Below are 19954 nucleotides of genomic sequence, written 5' to 3'. Positions count from 1 at the left end.
TCAATGAAACTTGGTACTTACATACTCAAGGACTATGCAGAGATTGATTGTTTCGGATAAATATTTGTGTATATTAATCACCTAATTTGCATAATTAGTTAATTTTCAGCTTTTCCACGGGTATCTCAAGTACTAATCATCGCATTTCAATGAAACTTGGTACATAGATCCTTTAGGACTATGCAGAGACCTGATTAGTTTCAGGGTAAATAATTGTGCATATTAATGACCTAATTTGCATAATTAATTTTCAGCTTTTCTACTGATATCTAAAGTACTAATCATCACATTTCAATGAATCTAGAATTATGCAGACCCAATTAGTTTTTGGTAAATATTTGTGCATATTAATCACCTAATTTGCATAATTAACCAACTTTCACACTGATATCTCAGGTACTAAACATCACATATCAATGAATGTACATGGATGCTGTATGACAATAGACAGACCTGGATAATTGTGGGTTAAAATCTGTACATATTAATTACCTAATTTGCATAATTAACCAATTTTAAGCTTTCACACTGATATCTAAAGTACTAATTATTCCATTGCAATGAAACTTAGTACAAAGATGCTCTAGGACAATGTACAAACCTAATTAGTTTGGGGTAAAAATCTGTTCATATTAATTCCCTAATAAGCATAATAATTCATAATATTATTTTGGTTATAATCACATTTCAATTAAACTTGGAAACATAGATTTTCTGTTACATTGCGCAGACCTCATCAGTTTTACACTCAAATCTGTTCATATTAATTTTCTGATTTGCATAATTAGTTTTCAGCTAAGTAATTTTGAATTATATTTAATGTGTCTCCAATACTCTCAGCACATGGGAGTTCTTTCTAAGCTTTCTTTGATTAACATTTTTCCTTCAAAATCCGACTTTTCACGAAATTACCCGAGTTTAATCCGAGTTTTGATGACGCTTACGCAGTTCTCGTCGCGGTGGAAATCAGTCATTTTTGTGAGGATATTGTATCCCGGAATTGTATCTTTATTTGCGCAACACTTATATGGACAAAATTGTGTCTCGTCAATTTCAAAGGTAAGAAACTGTGCTTGTTATGGTATTTATACACTTGGTATTATCGTTTGTGTCTCGGGTTTGGTGATCGTGAGAAACTATAGAGTAATCCAACGAGCGCTTCTCGAAAGTACGCCCTCATACGCCGCCGCCATTACTGGGGGCATATACCACTCGCAGTCATGGCGTCCCATAACAAATTACGTAAAAATAATAATATTTATTAATAACATGTGAACTTGTACTATTGCCACCACTACAAACTCACCTACAACATTTAATACGTATTTCCAACGATTATTTCCATGGATATTTGGAAAGACGATGTTAGAGACTGGCTAACAGGTGGGGCCGAATGATCAACGGAAGGAGGTCAACCTAGAGGACTGTACTCAGGGCTAGAGACTGGCCAAAGCTGGAAATTCAGACTTTGTGTAGAAATTGTTGTAAAACTGGATTTTGTTTCGTTTGTCTGCGTCCAAATCGTTTTTTTTTTTTTTTTGCACGTACAGAGTTAAGCTGTTTTCCAAAACGATCAATGGAGAACAGACGTAGGAGAATTATTCTCGTTAGTAACTGGGCAGTCCCCTACCAACACGGTCGGTGTACAGAATCGTAGGTTGTTCATATAGTACGATTTAATTTTTGAGACTTACCAGGGTTAGTGGATAGTCATTCTTTGTAGAAAATGATGGGCATTGATTGCCAAGAAAATCATTGTAACTACACTGATGAAAATAACATAGCAGCACAAGCCATTTCATAACTATTCAAAATATTTAGGCATTTGAATGTTAATAACAAATGCTGATGTAGAAAAAAAATGAATAAAAACCAAAACTCTGCCCTTTGGACATCTCAGAGAAAGCTACGTTATCACAGGTAGTGCAGCTGCAAGCGTCCCAAAGAAACTGAACACCGATCCCTCAAAATGGATTCGCAACCATGTTCACCCACGCTTCACAGGTAATGCAGCAACAACCGCAGCCAGTAGTTACTAAACCCAGGTGCAAATTGCAATGTTTTGCTCAAGAAGAACAAAGTGCAAGTTTCTTATTTGGGGTCCTAATGACTATGCGATTGCTGATGTTTCACTAGATTTACCATGCGCTGAAATATAAAAGCACACCATGTTGATAACTTGTGATAAATTAGCTAAAAACTGCTATACAAAAGTTTCAATCTGAGCCCTGAAAAATACATTAGGGGCAAGGTCTTGACATCATGTACAGTAATTATAAACACTGACTCAGCATGCAACTCAACATGTTTTTATTTCCATTAATAAGAAATAAGTAAAAAAATGATAAAAACTGTGAGAACTATTTAAAGTTTACACGCATACGACTTATTTACCACTTCCGTGTCACTGAGAATGTTCTAGAAACGTACTGTGTCTGGGTAGAATATTCTAGATTTTTAGAAACTGGTTGAATAGGTAATAGAACACTGTAGAAGGCAATAGAAGGTAATGGAACATTCTAAAAATTTGTCATTGTTTCTGTCTGAAAAGAGGACTATATTTTCCAAAGACTGTCTCTAGACCTTGAGTGATCCAACAATCAGGAAAATTAAGCTGTTTTTTTCTTTCTGTAACTTCATTTCGGTCGTCAAATTATATCCGCGGGAGTCCATCTAGGTAAATAAAAATAGCTGACCACCCACCCCCATTTCCCAGAATAAATAAACCTGAAACGGATATCGTTCCTCTGATTCGCTTTTTACCATTTATGCGTACTGTCTGGAAAGGGGTGTCAAATATCCACAGTTTGTCTGAAAAGGGGTAGGCGTTTCAAACAACCAGCTACACACCCCTGTCAGTATTTTTGCAAGTACTCCCCTCCCGGGGGTTGCCTACATTCGCACTCATCATGTGTCTTTGGTGAATGGATTTCGCACGTAGTTTGTTAACATTTTTAGCTCCGCTGTCGACTTTGTCGAGCGGAGCTTATCATATGAGTGATTGTCCGGTGTCGTCGTCCGTGTCAATGTTTTACTTTTTCGACTTCTTCTTGAAAACTACAAGCCTGAATGCTTTGATACTTGGTGTATATGTACCTTGGGTAGACCTCTCTTAGGTTTGTTCATTTCATGTTGATATCTTCAATTCTCTAAATTTGGTGAATATTTTTGTCATTTTTGGTAAAAAGTGATATTTTCGACTTCTTGTTAAAAACCGCAAGTTCAATTGCTTTGATATTACTTATATATGTACTACATGTGGACTGCTCTCAGATTTGTTCATTTTGTAATGATATCTTTAATTCTCTAATTTTGGTGAATATTTTTGTCATTTTTGGTAAAAAGTGATATTTTCGACTTCTTGTTAAAAACCACAAGTGCAATTGCTTTGATATTACATATATAGGTACTACATGTGGACCTCTCTCAGATTTGTTGATTTTGTGATGATGTCTTCAATTCTCTAATTTTGGTGAATATTTTTGTCATTTTTGGTAAAAAGTGATATTTTCGACTTCTTGTTAAAAACCGCAAGTCCAATTGCTTTGATACTACATATATAGGTACTACATGTGGACCTCTCTCAGATTTGTTCATTTTGTGATGATATCTTTAATTCTCTAATTTTGGTGAATATTTTTATCATTTTTGGTAAAAAGTGATATTTTCGACTTCTTGTTAAAAACCGCAAGTCCAATTGCTTTGATACTACATATATAGGTACTACATGTGAACCTCTCTCAGATTTGTTCATTTCGTGATGATATCTTCAATTCTCTAATTTTGGTGAATATTTTTGTAATTTTTGGTAAAAAGTGATATTTTTGACTTCTTGTTAAAAACCGCAAGTCCGATTGCTTTGATATTACATATATAGGTACTACATGTGGACCTCTCTCAGATTTGTTCATTTTGTGATGATGTCTTCAATTCTCTAATTTTGGTGAATATTTTTGTAATTTTTGGTAAAAAGTGATATTTTCGACTTCTTGTTAAAAACCAATAGTTCAATTGCTTTGATATTACATATTTAGATACTACATGTAGACCTTTCTCAGATTTGTTCGTTTCGTGATGATATCTTCGATTCTATAATTTTGGTGAATATTTTCGACTTCTTGTAAAAAACCAATAGTCTGATTGCTTTGATATTACATATATAGGTACTACATGTGGACCTCTCTCAGATTTGTTCATTTTGTGATGATATCTTCAATTCTCTAATTTTGGTGAATATTTTTGTCATTTTTGGTAAAAAGTGATATTTTCGACTTCTTGTTAAAAACTGTAAGTCCGATTGCTTTGATACTATACATATTGTTCATTTTCTAATGATGTCTTCAGTTCTTTAATTGAAATGTGCATTGCTAACAGCGGAGCTATCTCAGCCGAGAGGCTGCTTGTTTAATGATATTTTTAATTCTCTAATTTTGGTGAATATTTTTGTCATTTTTGGTAAAAAGTGATATTTTCGACTTCTTGTTAAAAACCGCAAGTCCAATTGCTTTGATACTACATATATAGGTACTACAAGTGGACCTCTCTCAGATTTGTTCATTTTGTAATGATATCTTTAATTCTCTAATTTTGGTGAATATTTTTGTCATTTTTGGTAAAAAGTGATATTTTCGACTTCTTGTTGAAACCGCAAGTCCGATTGCTTTGATATTACATATATAGGTACTACATGTGGACCTCTCTGATTTGTTCATTTTGTGATGATATCTTCAATTCTCTAATTAATTTATTTTGGTGAATATTTTTGTAATTTTCGGTAAAAAGTGATATTTTCGACTTCTTGTTAAAAACCGTAAGTCCGATTGCTTTGATAACTATTCATATTGTTCATTTTCTAATGATGTCTTCAGTTCTTTAATTGAAATGTGCATTGCTAACAGCGGAGCTATCTCAGCCGATAGGCTGCTTGTTTAAAGCTTTTTATCGTTGTTCGTGCATCCTAGAAACTTGCAGTTTTTTTCTGACCCTCCCATGATCATAAAAACATTGAAACTATAACACTAGTTAGTCCCCGTTCGGACGCAGTCCGAAAACGGGGACTTATGTTTTGCCCTGTGTGCGTCCGTGCGTCCGTGATCACCTGTATCTCGAACATGCATGGATCGATTAAGTTCAAACTTCACTCATACATCACACATTATATGGGACATATGCACATGCATTTTTTTCATGATCCGATTAACGATAGCCGAATAGCGGCCATTTTAAGGCCGAAAATGCATCAAAATCGCACATTTTCACCATTCCGGACCCGGATCTCAGTTATGCATAGACGGATTTTGTTCAAATTTGGTACATACATTAAACATAATAGGACCTTGATGCACGTCATTTTTTTTTTTGGATCGGGTTCGAAATGGCCGACTGGCGGCCATTTTGTTTTAAAGAATTCAGTTCTGGATCCGTATCTGAGACATACTTGGATTGATCGAGTTCAAACTTCACACACACAAGGTACATCATGTCACAAATATGTATGTGCATTTGTTTCATGATCTCATTAACGATAGCCAAATGGGGGCCGCTTTAAGGCCGAAAATGCATTGAAATCGCACATTTTCACCATTCCGGACCCGGATCTCAGTTATGCATGGACGGATTTCATTCAAATTTGGTACATACATTAAACATAATAGGACCTTGATGCACGTCATTTTTTTTTTTGGATCGGGTTCGAAATGGCCGACTGGTGGCCATTTTGTTTTAAAGAATTCAGTTCTGGATTTGTATCTGAGACATGCTTGGATTGATCGAGTTCAAACTTCACACACACAAGGTACATCATGTCACAAATATGTATGTGCATTTGTTTCATGATCTCATTAACGATAGCCAAATGGCGGCCGCTTTAAGGCCGAAAATGCATTGAAATCGCACATTTTCACCATTCCGGACCCGGATCTCAGTTATGCATGGACGGATTTCATTCAAATTTGGTACATACATTAAACATAATAGGACCTTGATGCACGTCATTTTTTTTTCGGATCAAGTTCGAAATAGCCGACTGGCGGCCATTTTGTTTTAAAGAATTCAGTTCTGGATCCGTATCCGAGACATGTCTGGATTGATCAAGTTCAAACTTCACACACTCAAGGTACATCATGTCACAAATATGTATGTGCATTTGTTTCATGATCTCATTAACGATAGCCAAATGGGGGCCGCTTTAAGGCCGAAAATGCATTGAAATCGCACATTTTCACCATTCCGGACCCGTATCTCAGTTATGCATGGATGGATTTTGTTCAAATTTGGTACATACATTAAACATAATAGGACCTTGATGCACGTCTTTTTTTTTTCGGATCAACTTCGAAATGGCCGACTGGCGGCCATTTTGTTAAAGAATTCAGTTCTGGATCCGTATCCAAGACATGTCTGGATTGATCAAGTTCAAACTTCACACACACATGGTACATCATGTCACAAATAGATATGTGCATTTGTTTCATGATCTGCTTAACAATAGCGGAATGATGGCCATTTTAAGGCCGAAAATGCATCAAAATCACATATTTTCACAATTGCAGAACCGGATCTCAGTCATGCATGGATGGATTTTGTTCAGATTTAGCACAATGTGTTGTACATATGCAGGTGCATTTCGGTCATGATCTGCTTTGAATGTATATGTCACTCAAATATGAACGGAACGGGGACGTGTCATTGACAATGACTTGTTAAAATTATGGTATAAAATTTTGATCAAAACAATATTACACTGACAAAAGATTTTCACTCGATTATCGATACACGTTGCCCCCCGGTAATGGCGGCCGTGAGCGTGCCGCCTACGGCGAAGGGGTAATTCATCTGCTTCTCGGATTCGTCTATCCTCGGGGGCGGAGCTACGTCACAGACGTTCCGGTCGAGCCGGTAAAAATTAGAGAAAACAACACAAACTCAACTTTGAAGTAATTCCGAACAACCAAATTTATATATGTTACACACGTAGGGCTAATCTTGTTGCACTGTTCAGAGGAGTCTCAACAATCATCCCAAAGTACCGTTTTCTGCGAGTTTTGGGCCTTTGTTTTCACCGCCGCGGGTTGCCAGGCGGTGAAAATGCCCGGATGATCGCCCCCGAGGATTGCTAACCTGGCGAGAGTTTCGCCAGAAAAACTGCCTTTTTATTATGGTTGTAGGAACTGATTATGTATTGTGTAAATTGAAAGTTTACCTCGTGATTTAAGAGATTTGCAGTGCTCTCACCGGGATTCAAACGTCGTGGTGGTGTCGGCGCAATGCTGCTCTGAGACGCTTGCCAGATTCTGCCTAGCTCAAAATAATTATCACCATGCTTGATTTCCGCAACATTTACATTTGTTTATGATTTCCACAGCTATTGTTCTATGAGATGCGTCCTCGCTGTTCATAAACAGCCATAAACAAGTTTAGTTGGGTCGGCATGTACTCATTGAAAGTGTTGGTTTATTTACGTAATCCACTGATCACGCAATAGGCGAAGTTAAAAATATGTCGCTACTCAGGAGAGCTTGCCCACAATGCTAAATGTCCCAATATAAACGTACCGGTACGTTTATTTTTTCCACAGAAAAATTCCACCCGGTACATTTTTATTTGGGACGGTATGTTTATTTATTTTTCTAAATCGGGCCGATTAAAAAAAAATCATGCCCTTTTCCCCATGAGAAACGAAGCCAAAAGATCGCACTAATAAAACATCGGTAAATCTGTTCTTCCGTGTTGCTTTCACCATGAGGTCGCTGAACTGTCATATTTAAATGCTTTATGATAATTTGAGCACATGGGCACCATCCAGCATTTTGATTGGTTGATTAGCGACTTGACCTATCTGGTCAATAAACACGCGTCGTGGGCATGGATAACATGGTGGATATCGTCTCATCGAGCGTTAACATGTAACCGAAAACATTTGCTTACAATAAAACTAAGTTGAATTTTACTTGTATTTCGTAACAATTCAACGAATTTATTTTTTGTACGTTAATACAATCACTACTGAGTACTAATCAACAATTACAACACTTCGAAAACAAGTAAGCTATCGTACCGTGATCATTTGCTACCAACAAAAAAATAATGCATAATAAATATAGTGAATATTCTTTGTTTTCATGTGAACAGTTTTTTTGATTGACTGTAATTTTCCAACATTTCATGACGCCTATTGTAGAACCAAATTAGGGCCTTTCACTCCTCCTTGACACCTATTTAAACGATTATACGGCATCTTGTCGCCAGCCACGAATGTCACACTAGACGAACTTGATCGATACTATCGACCATTCCATGCATTTTTTATCGACTCGCGATGATTTTAATTTTTATTCAACATTAAAACAAACTACAGTGAGTTGTTCTATGGTCGTATAAAAATAAAATAAACTACATTAAGATACAGTAAAGTTAACCAACTAAACAGAATGCTAAATAAAGCTAAATAATATTACAAACACATATAGAATCACAATAAACTTGTACGATACAGTACAATACAATACTCTAACTACTATTGCTAAGGAGTGGAAAATCACATTCACATTAGAGTCATAACTATGGAAAGAATATTTTTATATTTGGTGGAGCTGCTCATATATCATCTGCATACATTTTTGTATGTATTGTGCAGTTTCCCATCCAGCCCGACTTGAGTACCGTAGTGATTGGTTTGCTACTTCATTACATCTTGCAGCCTTTCAAACAGTATATTGTTAGACATACATCAATTGTTGTCCATGTTGTCAGTGAAAACTTGCAATTTCTTTCTGGCTGGTATAAATATATTAAGTAATATGTTTTCGTACTGAAAATACGGTACACAAATATCTTTTTTAATGAAATTTAACAGCTAATGGGAGCATATATGCTACAACCTCTGCTTACTTTTGACTAAATGTTTTTTTTGTTTTTTTCAGGTGCAGAGCCAGAATTTTTTTCTCGGAAAGCAAAGCCACTGAAACTGCATATATTACAAAAGCATACTATTCAATGCATGTCTGACAATTGTATAAAGTTTTGCAGGTCGTCTTTTTTTTTTTTTTTTTTTTTTTTTTTTTGAGAAGTGCTGTCAACCAAAGCATAAATATGTGTTTCTCTGTACATAAAAGTTCAATTTCACACGATTTGTTAATATTAATGTATGATAATAAAAACTTGATAATATTTTTCTGGATTCTTGCACTTTATTTGTATCATTGTCATATGAGAAGTACTCTTGTCCTTATTTAGAGATATTGAAACTAATTCAGGGCCACAAACTACATGTAGATCTGTACATGAAGTACATGGGAAGTAAAGTTGTTGACACAGGTAATATGTACACCAAAGATCATTGCAGTTACTCAGTTCCTCATCTGGTGCTAGTACTTGTATGACAAACGGTATCTTTGCCCTGTTACTGTTCAGAAGTTTTTCGCTGGAACAGTTCTGTGATTGACAGTGTTCTTGTATTAGGAATACAGTTGTACAAGGAAGTTTATCCAAACAGACACAACACTGACTCTTCAACATATTTGCAGATCTTATTTGCATACTTGCATGTCATTTTACCTGTTGTACTTGTTTGTTGCTCTCTGGTGTTCTTGCTGAGACCAGGATGGAGAGGGCTATAAACTTGAAAATGCCATAGAAATCATGTTTGCCAATTTTCATTCATGCCAAAAACTGAACAAATTGTATGTTGCAACTTTCAGTGTCATTCTTGACCTGTTTGATTGGATAAAGTTTTACGACTTGAAGGCCATTTTTTCCCTCAAAAATCTACAAAAAAACAAGCTTTTTCTAGCTGTTAACAGCTTTTTCTCAGATATGTCATCTAGTTTTGTTCAAAGTTGGTACAGGGACAGGTAATAATTGTTTACAAGTGCACATCGCATTATATGTTTAACAAGTTATAAATTGTTTCAGAAAAGCCAAATGAATAAATTTTTACCCCACCCCCCTAAAATTGTAACACATCAATTCTGAACATTTAATAACTGAATTTTAATACAGCTCATAATGAATTAATTCACTCTGACACAAACTAAGTTCAATATAATTTCTGAGCGGGGGCTATGACATGACATGACATGTCATGTCTTGTTATCTTTCAATTTTTGACTCCCATGTGCGAAGCACAAAATGGGAGTCTTTGCAGTTAGTGTGTCTGTATGTGTGTATGTGTGTATGTGTGTGTGTATGTGTGTATGTGTGTCCGACTGTTCCACTGCTATCTCAAGAACCATACATCGGTTTTTGATGAAACTTGGTGCATAGATGCTCTGGGCCAATGCACAGATTTGATTAGGTTTTGGTAAAAATCCATGCTCGTTAATTACCTAATTTGCATGATAATTAGCTAATTTTAGCTGTTCTATGACTGTTCCACTGATATCTAAAGAACCACTCATTGGATTTTGATGAAACTTGGTACATAGATGCTCTGAACATATGCGCAGATTTGATTAATTTTTGGTAAAAATCCGTGCATATTAATTACCTAATTTACATGATAATTAGCTATTTTTAGTGGTTCCATGACTGTTCCACTGATATCTAAACAACCACTCATTGGATTTTGATGAAACTTGGTACATAGATGCTCTGAACTAATGCTAGGTTTTGATTAGTTTTTGGTAATAATCCGTGGATACTAATTACCTAATTTGCATAATGATTAGTCAATTTTCGGTTTTTCCACTGATATCTCAAGTACTAATCACATTTCAAATGAAACTTGGTACATAGATGTCATACGACACTGCACAGACCTGATAGTTTTTATGGTAATATCAGTACATATTAATTACCTAATTTGCATAATTAATTAATTTTCAGCATTTGATATAAGTAGTTAGCATTACATTTCAATGAAACTTGGTACTTACATACTCAAGGACTATGCAGAGATTGATTGTTTTCGATAAATATTTGTGCATATTAATCACCTAATTTGCATAATTAGTTAATTTTCAGCTTTTCCATGAGTATCTCAAGTACTAATCATCGCATTTCAATGAAACTTGGTACATAGATCCTTTAGGACTATGCAGAGACCTGATTAGTTTTAGGGTAAATAATTGTGCATATTAATTACCTAATTTGCATAATTAATTTTCAGCTTTTCTACTGATATCTAAAGTACTAATCATTTACATTTCAATGAATCTAGAATTATGCAGACCCAATTAGTTTCCGGTAAATATTTGTGCATATTAATCACCTAATTTGCATAATTAACCAACTTTCACACTGATGTCTCAGGTACTATACATCACATATCAATGAATGTACATGGATGCTGTAGGACAATAGACAGACCTGAATAATTGTGGGTTACAATCTGTACATATTAATTACCTAATTTGCATAATTAACCAATTTTAAGCTTTCACACTGATATCTAAAGTACCGTAAAAACTCCAAAATTTCGACCGGTTTTAAATAATTGGCGTTAGAAATGTGACATGTTTTTAGAGTCGTGGCCGAGTTGTAACTCAAAATCTAAACAAAGTCATCAATCAGTGAGTATTATGACAAGCAAAACAAAACATCAAGACGCGCAGAAGAGGTCAGCACAAAACTAATAGGTCAAAAGACAAAGCTGTCTCGCACTACCTAGGAAAACTTGCGAATGTTCGAAGTACAGGTACCCATTGGACAAAAGATACATGGAAGTTTAGCAAACTATCTCCCCGACCCAGTGCAATGTATCCGGTTAGAATCAAAGCTCACGTGTCCCTTATTTGAGGGACCAAATTCTGCCATAAATTCGCCCTTGGATTAAAAAATAAAATGGGATTTAAGAAAATAAAATGGGACTTTTAAGGTGTATTTTGGCGTCATTTTTCGGACATTTCAATCAATCCTGCCGGCTAAAATAGAGTAAGTTTTACTGTAGTCATTGACGTCTGTCTATTCAAGAGTACACGTGTATGATTTTTATCGTGACTAGCGTGAGCGGGTAAGCTTTCTTTCGAGAATGAGCTGTTATCACTGTGAACAATGTTAAATTATTCTTCAGATGACCAGTTTATTTTTTAAAAACAACTAATTTTTTTATTTAAAAAAAAATCATGCCGTTTTCGCATCAAAATCCAAGCCAAAATATCGTACTACAACATCAATCTCTTCGCATTGCGTTCAATAACATTAACATATTTAAATAAGCTATGGTAATTTGAACACGTTGGCATCATCCAGCTTTTTGATTGGTTAATTAGCGATTTGACCTATTTGACCTAAGAGAACATGGCGGATATCCTACAGCATCAAACGTTTATACGAGACCGGAATCATTCGCTTACGATGAAACTTAGTTGACTTTTATTTGTATTTCATAACCATTCAACAAATTTATTTTGTGTACATTATTATAATCACTACTGAGTACAGTAATAATCAACAATTCAGAAACGCAGCATGCCGAGATTTTTGTGTTCGTTTTTATTTGAAACTTCGTTTATTTAGAATATATTTTCGTTACCAATAAAATAAAAATCTCTCAGTCAATCAGAAACCCGGATTCATGCCTTCGAGGAAGGTCCCGTTTGAACGCTCACATCGGTTTTTTTTTCGTTTGGGGGAAAACTAAAACTGGTCGCAATTTTCGAATAAGAATGAGTCGGCAATTTTTAGTGGAGTCGAAAATTTGGAGGTAAATAAAACACCGAAACCCGGCAAATAAATAGCCAATCAAATTTTTAGAGGGGTCGAAATTTTGGAGTTTTCACGGTACTAATTATTCCATTTCAATGAAACTTAGTACAAAGATGCTCTAGGACAATGTACAAACCTAATTAGTTTGGGGTAAAAATCTGTTCATATTAATTCCCTAATAAGCATAATAATTCATAATTTTTTGGTTCTAATCACATTTCAATTAAACTTGGAGACATAGATTTTCTGTTACATTGCGCAGACCTCATTAGTTTTACACTCAAATCTGGTCATATTAATTTTCTGATTTGCATAATTAGTTTTCAGCTAAGTAATTTCGAATTATATTTAATGTGTCTCCAATACTCTCAGCACATGGGAGTTCTTTCTAAGCTTTCTTTGATTCAAAGATGCGGCAAACCCTGCTCATGACCGGAGATGTTGTCGAGATGTAGGTGCGATTCCTCTTAGCAACGCGTTCTATTTATTTTCAACGCGTGTGGTCGGCGCCCTTTGATTGCGTTTATTTTGTTCTTTTATTCACGAAATCTATCACTAGCAGCGTTTGTTTTGTCGCGTCTCACAAAGTCCAAGCTGACTTTGTTTTGGCTGTAAGTGAACTACCAGAGTTCGCAAAACGGAATACCCTGCATATTTTGAATCCTTTATTTTATAACGAGACATTGGGCACAAAAATAAAAACCATAATTGTAATTCAACAAGTTTATGTAACGTGTTAGTCCGTTTGCCAGCCGCCAAGTTAAAAAACGTGATCTCCATTGATGTCGGCTTCGATAACTTCAGAAAAGTAAGATGGGCGCTGGCCGACATTACATTTGCAATTATTGTATTTGTTTGACAAATTGTACAGTATGGTCATTCTATAACAATCGATTGGTCGTTCCTGCAGATATTCTCCAATTGTGTCATGGATATAGGGACGACGTCAAAAGATCGATGTTAGATAAAAAACTTATTTGCTTCAGTTTGGGGGTGGGGGGGTTTTGACCTCGAAAAGTTTCCATCCTACAAAAACGATTTGTATTTGTAGTTCGTTTTTTCTATCCAATCATAGACAAAAATAACAGAAAATGAAAAAAAAACATCCAAAACGATAAAATGGTTTGATCAGAGTGTAAATATGTGGTCAAATGAGGTCAATTTCAGGGCATGGACCTAGAGCATGCGTAGAACCCAGAAAAGTAGTTTGCGCATGCGTATATTCCGCTTCATTATTACAACCAACTGCTATGCCATACTACTGTCCGATTATCAATTTGTATTAAATGGCAATGTAGTCTGACGCCATGATCAATATTTATCAATTAAGTTTCAGTGGGGGGTTGGGGAAAAAACTAAAAGAATTAAGTTTTTTTATCCGACATCGATCTTTTGACGTCGTCCCTTACATAACTACAACTTGACCCGCGTTAAACCCAAATCGTATCGTACTCTACAGTAGACATTTTTCGCTCTCCGCCAAAAATAGATTTTATTTCATATTAGTTGTGTCAGTGCTGTATTTGATTACACATGTTTGGTTCGATCTTGTTTATGGGGTGGACATTATTACTACGTGTATGTATTATTACTAATTTTATATGGAAATGTGATTCACCGTATTTTTTCAACAGTCGTTCTATAAATTTTTGATTGTATTTATTCTTCTTTTAACATCATAAAAACAAAAATGATACACTTGTACATGAAACAATAGGTAATGAACTGTAAATGCGGGTGGTTGCGCTGTCAGGCAAGGAAGCGAGCGTGCGAGTGGATACTTCCGAATTTGTGCGTTAAAAAAAACGGAAATTGTCCAGTCGAATTGAACAAAGCGAGCGAAAAAAAATCGATCAAAATCCGGAAGCGGGCGGAAGGTTGGGCGAAATGAGTACTGTATGTTATTGAAAATCTATATTTTGTTGTCTGTGAATTAATATAATATTTGAAATGGCGTAATGGTGCAAAATATTCTCAAGCAATTGGTCTTCTGGTGGCACTACACTGCGCATTTATGCACAGACAGTATCCCAATGCGCGATCTCAGCTTACTAAGTGAAGATGGTGGTTGAAATGGAAAACTGAATACAAAAATCCAGTAACATCTCAAACGAATTTCCGTCTGCTGTGAATGCATGTTTCGTTGCATCAAATAAAAAAAAAACAATTTTATGATAGAAGCTTGCAATCTTGTGCCATTCAGGGTCAAGTGATTGAGCAATGAAAAATGTGGTTTTATGTATCAGGTCATTGAATGTATCCAAAAACATGGTACCAATGATCTGAAATTTCAGGAGTGCTCGCTGAAAGTTTATCAATCTTGCGTATTGTCTTGTTCTTTTTCAATCCTGCATTTCAGTTACTACGATTTATACTAAAAAAAATAGTTTCTGTTTTTTTTCCAATAATTAGGCCACTCTCAAAAACAAATATTTTTCCATGGTCGAAATGCTAGAAGAATACAAAACTACTGTGATTTCATACCGATACCTGTAGGGCCATTGTCAATTAGTTCGCCTGATCAACACAGCGTTATACATAGGGCTGATGTTGAATCACGGATAGTAAAATTTTGTGATACTAATCTCTAGAACCACTCAGATTGGTACATATGTCTTATGAACCCATATATACACATATCTTTGACTATACCCATTTTAAACTTTTTTTTTTTTTTTTTTACAGTGGTGCTGTGAACTGCTTCAATTTCGCAAGGCAATTTTTTACTCCTGTGTGCGAAGCACACAATGGTTGTTATTGCACTTACCCCAATACTAAACCTAAGCTTCGCAAACATTTTCTATGTTCAGTCATGGGATATTCAACTCTAGTTTAATTAAAGTGCAATTCTGCATTGTAATTGAGTTTAATTAAACTCCAATTAAAACGCAACCTATATAATAGTTCATATCGCAACTATATTAAAAGTTAATCCAATTCTTGGGACACCTGTATGTGTATGCGTGTTAGTCTGTTCTACTGATATCTCAAGAACCATACATTGCTTATTGATGAAACTTGGTGCATAGATGCTCTAGGCCAATGCGCTGATTTGATTAGGTTTTGGTAAAAATCCATGCATATTAATTACCTAATTTGCGTAATAATTAGCTGATTTTTAGCTGTTCCATGACTGTTCCACTAATATCTAAATAACCACTCATTGGATTTTGATGAAACTTGGCACATAGGTGCTCCAAACTAATGCGGAGATTTGATTAGTTTTGGGTAAAAATCTGCAATATTAATTACCTAATTTGCATAATGATTAATCAATGTTTGGCTTTTCCACTGATATCTCAAGTACTAATCACATTTAAATAAAACTTTGTACATAGATGTCATAGAACACTGCACAAACCTGATTGTTTTTAGGGTAATATCTGTACATATTAATTACCTAATTTGCATAATTAATTATTTTTCACCTTTTGATATTTCAAGTAGTAATCACATTTCAATGAAACATGGTACATAGTTACTTAAGGACTGTGCAGACCCCTGATTAGTTTTTGGGTAAATATTTGTGCATATTAATTACCTAATTAGCATAGTTAGTTAATTTTCACCTTTTTGCCTGATATCTCAAGTACTAATCATCATATCTCAATGAAACTTGCTACATAGATCTTCTAGAAATATGCATTCCTGATTAGTTTTTTTAGGGTAAATAATTGTGGATATTAATTACCTAATTTGCATGTTCCACTGATATATAAAGAACCACGAATTGGATTTTAATGAAACTTTTAAAGAGTACTCATCATCACATTTCAATGAATCTAGAACTATGCAGAGACCCAATCAGTTTTTGGTAAATATTTATGCTTATTAATCACTTAATTAACATAATTAATTTACACTGATATCTCAATTACTGATCATCACATTTGAATAAAATTTGGTACATAAATGCTCTAGGACAATGGACTGATTAATTTTGGGTTAAAATTTGTTCATATTAATTCTCTAATTAGCTAAATAATTCATAATTTTTTTGTTCTGTTCTGTTCATATTAGTTACCTGATTTACATAATTAGTTTTCAGCTTTTCCATCAATATCTCCGGTGTAAGTAATTTTGAATTAATTTGTAATGTGTCTTCAATACTCTCAGCACACGGGAGTTCGTTCTAAACTTTCTTTGATTTCTGGGTTCCTACAACATGGAGTGTCAGGGACTTTATTGAAATGTTGTACACAAATTTCATAAAATCCTGAATATATCTAGAAGTGAAAATTAAATGGTTTACAGTATTTTATACCCATTAATAATGATTGAAATGCAATAATATCACTGCACTAAAAAAACTTCAAACAATTATTGTTACTTTTTCATTGAAGGTTATGAGCAGACCAACCTTTACTGGCTTTCTTAATTTATTACATGTACTTGCTCTGAAAACATAGCTTTTACAATTGTTTAAATTAACAGATGTTGTTCTATGTACAATACATTTTAAATAATAAACCTTACTGTGTTAATAAAAAATTGTATTTGACAACATGAGAATGATTCTGATGCCCAGTGGTGATGTTGAAACAAACCCAGGTCCTGGTAATACACTCAGACCTGATTAACAAAGAAGTCATGTACATCAAGATTCACTCAGATTTATGAATGCATTTTTTTGAGCAAGTATACATGTATGACAAATAGTTTTGTTGCACTTGTGTACTCTGAGATTCTTGAAGTTTTTAGTTGTCAGTGCAAAAATAGATTATGGGAAATCACTTTATGATGAGTTGTACCCACAAAGAGTACATACATGTATTTATTCACCTGTTTGCAGATATTCCTTGTACTACTTTATAATCAAATAACGGGGACTGTGACATTTCATGTCTTGTTAATGACTAATTAATTCATTTCATAATTGTGTTACTTTAAATATTCAAACTCTCATATGTAGTGTGTGTAACTTGTGTAACACGCCTGCAATTAACCATTCGTATTACAAATAGATGAACAAAGGTTGACACATAAGTTTCAATCAGTATCTCTATCAATTGGGTGTAAGGTGGTAAGTATGGCTTACTCTGTAAAATGACAGATTATCACCTCTGATCAATAATGTAATTGATCTCTGCAAAACATCTAAGCCACTGAGTTAACTGTATGTCTGAAAAATTTGCCATGTAGTTACTTAATGATAACTCATATTATATATATATATATCAGTTCTTTTTATTTAGATCATGGCAATTTTTTGGTCAGAGCGCCCTCTAGTTTTGTGGAGAATCATGTTCATTTGGAATGCTCTGATTGGATGGAAGTTCAAGCCTAGCAAGGTGTGATAGAATTGGCCTGTTATGTTCAGATTCAAATAAGCATGAACCACTAATTTGACAGGGAAGTGATACTTATAATGCAGCAAGCTGTTCTAATTGCTGTTGTGGTAGAGTTTTTCTATTTTCCTGTCAAATGCATTTATTGGTCCACTGAAAAATGAAAATAATGTTCCCTGTAACTTAGACTCTTATTGATCAAGGCATTTTAAAAATCATGGGTGTTAACTCCCCTCAAGTTATGACCCGTTGTCCCCTACAGAATAATGGTTGCATCTAATATTAAAATAAAGATGGCGGAGTATAGCGTTGATTCATCTCGTTCTACTCTGGATTACTTGGAGTCAATAAAGATCCTAGAAAGTTAGTATTTATATGCCTGTGTGTTTTTTGTTTGTTTGTTTTTTCACTGTCTTTGACTTTCCCAGTATGTTTGTTGCTGTTGACAACAATTCAGTCCTCTGCCAGGCTTCAGTCAATGTTTTTCTTCACTACCTACCCAACTCCTCGTCGGGCACTATGTAGCTGGTGTGGTATATTTATCACAGACAGTAGGGCAATTGTCACATTTAGTGCTCCAAGAAAATATTCTCTGTCCATGTGTATTTATATAAATAGATGCAGTTTCTTTGGCTTGAATAACGATCACTGGCTTCGTACATACAGGTATACTGGTTTACCTGTTTCTAGTTGAAATATAGCCAATCTTATTAACCAAGACAGTTGGACATTTGCCACATGTCACAACACTCATTTCCAAGTGCCATAGCTTGAAACAAGTAGTCAAATCTGATATTGGCTGGAGCTTTAGTTTATATGGACATGGTAAATGAATGGCAAACTAGATGGTCAGAAAGTAATAAAAATAATCACAGCTTTACTCCACCCACCCCACTATGAAGTAAAAGGCTGTTTATAAGGCCATGTATGATGGTTTCATTTTTCTTATGGAAAACAATTTTAATTAAAAACTTCTATGCTCCTGTACCCAACCGTGGGGGTTCATCACACTAAACAACAGGTGTCACTATTACTAAGATAAATGTACTTTTTTTTCATTAAAATTACTGAATGCTTATACATATGTACTAAAACGTTAGTTAACATTTAATATCAGGCAATGCATTGGTTCATTACCCTGGCTACGTGTTAAAATGGTTATGAATTCATTTTGGATAAGTACGTACATAACCGACCAATCTTGGACTTTATTTCAATATGTTGGTCAGGGTTCAGACCCTGTGTATTTTTCGGTGGGTACCGTTTAATTTCATTACCCTGGCTACGTGTTAAAATGGTTATGAATTCACTCTGGATAAGTACGTACATAACCGACCAATCTTGGACTTTAATTCAATGTGTTGGTCAGGGTTCTGACCCTGTGTATTTTTCGGTGGGTACCGTTTAATTTCATTACCCTGGCTACGTGTTAAAATGGGTCTGAAGTCACTCTGGATAAGTACGTACATAACCGACCAATCTTGGACTTTATTTCAATGTGTTGGTCAGGGTTCTGACCCTGTGTATTTTTCGGTGGGTACCGTTTAATTTCATTACCCTGGCTACGTGTTAAAATGGTTATGAATTCATTTTGGATAAGTACGTACATAACCGACCAATCTTGGACTTTATATTTCAATGTGTTGGTCAGGGTTCTGACCCTGTGTATTTTTCGGTGGGTACCGTTTAATTTCATTACCCTGGCTACGTGTTAAAATGGTTATGAATTCATTTTGGATAAGTACGTACATAACCGACCAATCTTGGACTTTATTTCAATATGTTGGTCAGGGTTCTGACCCTGTGTATTTTTCGGTGGGTACCGTTTAATTTCATTACCCTGGCTACGTGTTAAAATGGTTATGAATTCATTTTGGATAAGTACGTACATAACCGACCAATCTTGGACTTTATTTCAATATGTTGGTCAGGGTTCTGACCCTGTGTATTTTTCGGTGGGTACCGTTTAATTTCATTACCCTGGCTACGTGTTAAAATGGGTCTGAAGTCACTCTGGATAA

The 19954-nt window shown here is 35.0% G+C and overlaps 1 protein-coding gene across 5 annotated transcripts in view; it reads left to right on the top strand.

Annotated features, from left to right (window-relative positions):
* Window positions 1–19954, top strand: part of LOC100379061 (ubiquitin carboxyl-terminal hydrolase 9X-like) — a 213458-nt gene that overhangs the window by 95381 nt on the left and 98123 nt on the right. The gene's annotated exons all lie outside the window — the stretch shown is intronic.

The sequence above is a fragment of the Saccoglossus kowalevskii genome, chromosome 1, assembly GCF_978046115.1.
Source record: "Saccoglossus kowalevskii chromosome 1, keSacKowa6.1, whole genome shotgun sequence".
Lineage (NCBI taxonomy): Eukaryota > Metazoa > Hemichordata > Enteropneusta > Harrimaniidae > Saccoglossus > Saccoglossus kowalevskii.
The sequence above is the reverse complement of the archived record's forward strand: the minus strand, read 5'-3'. Positions and strand labels throughout refer to the sequence as shown.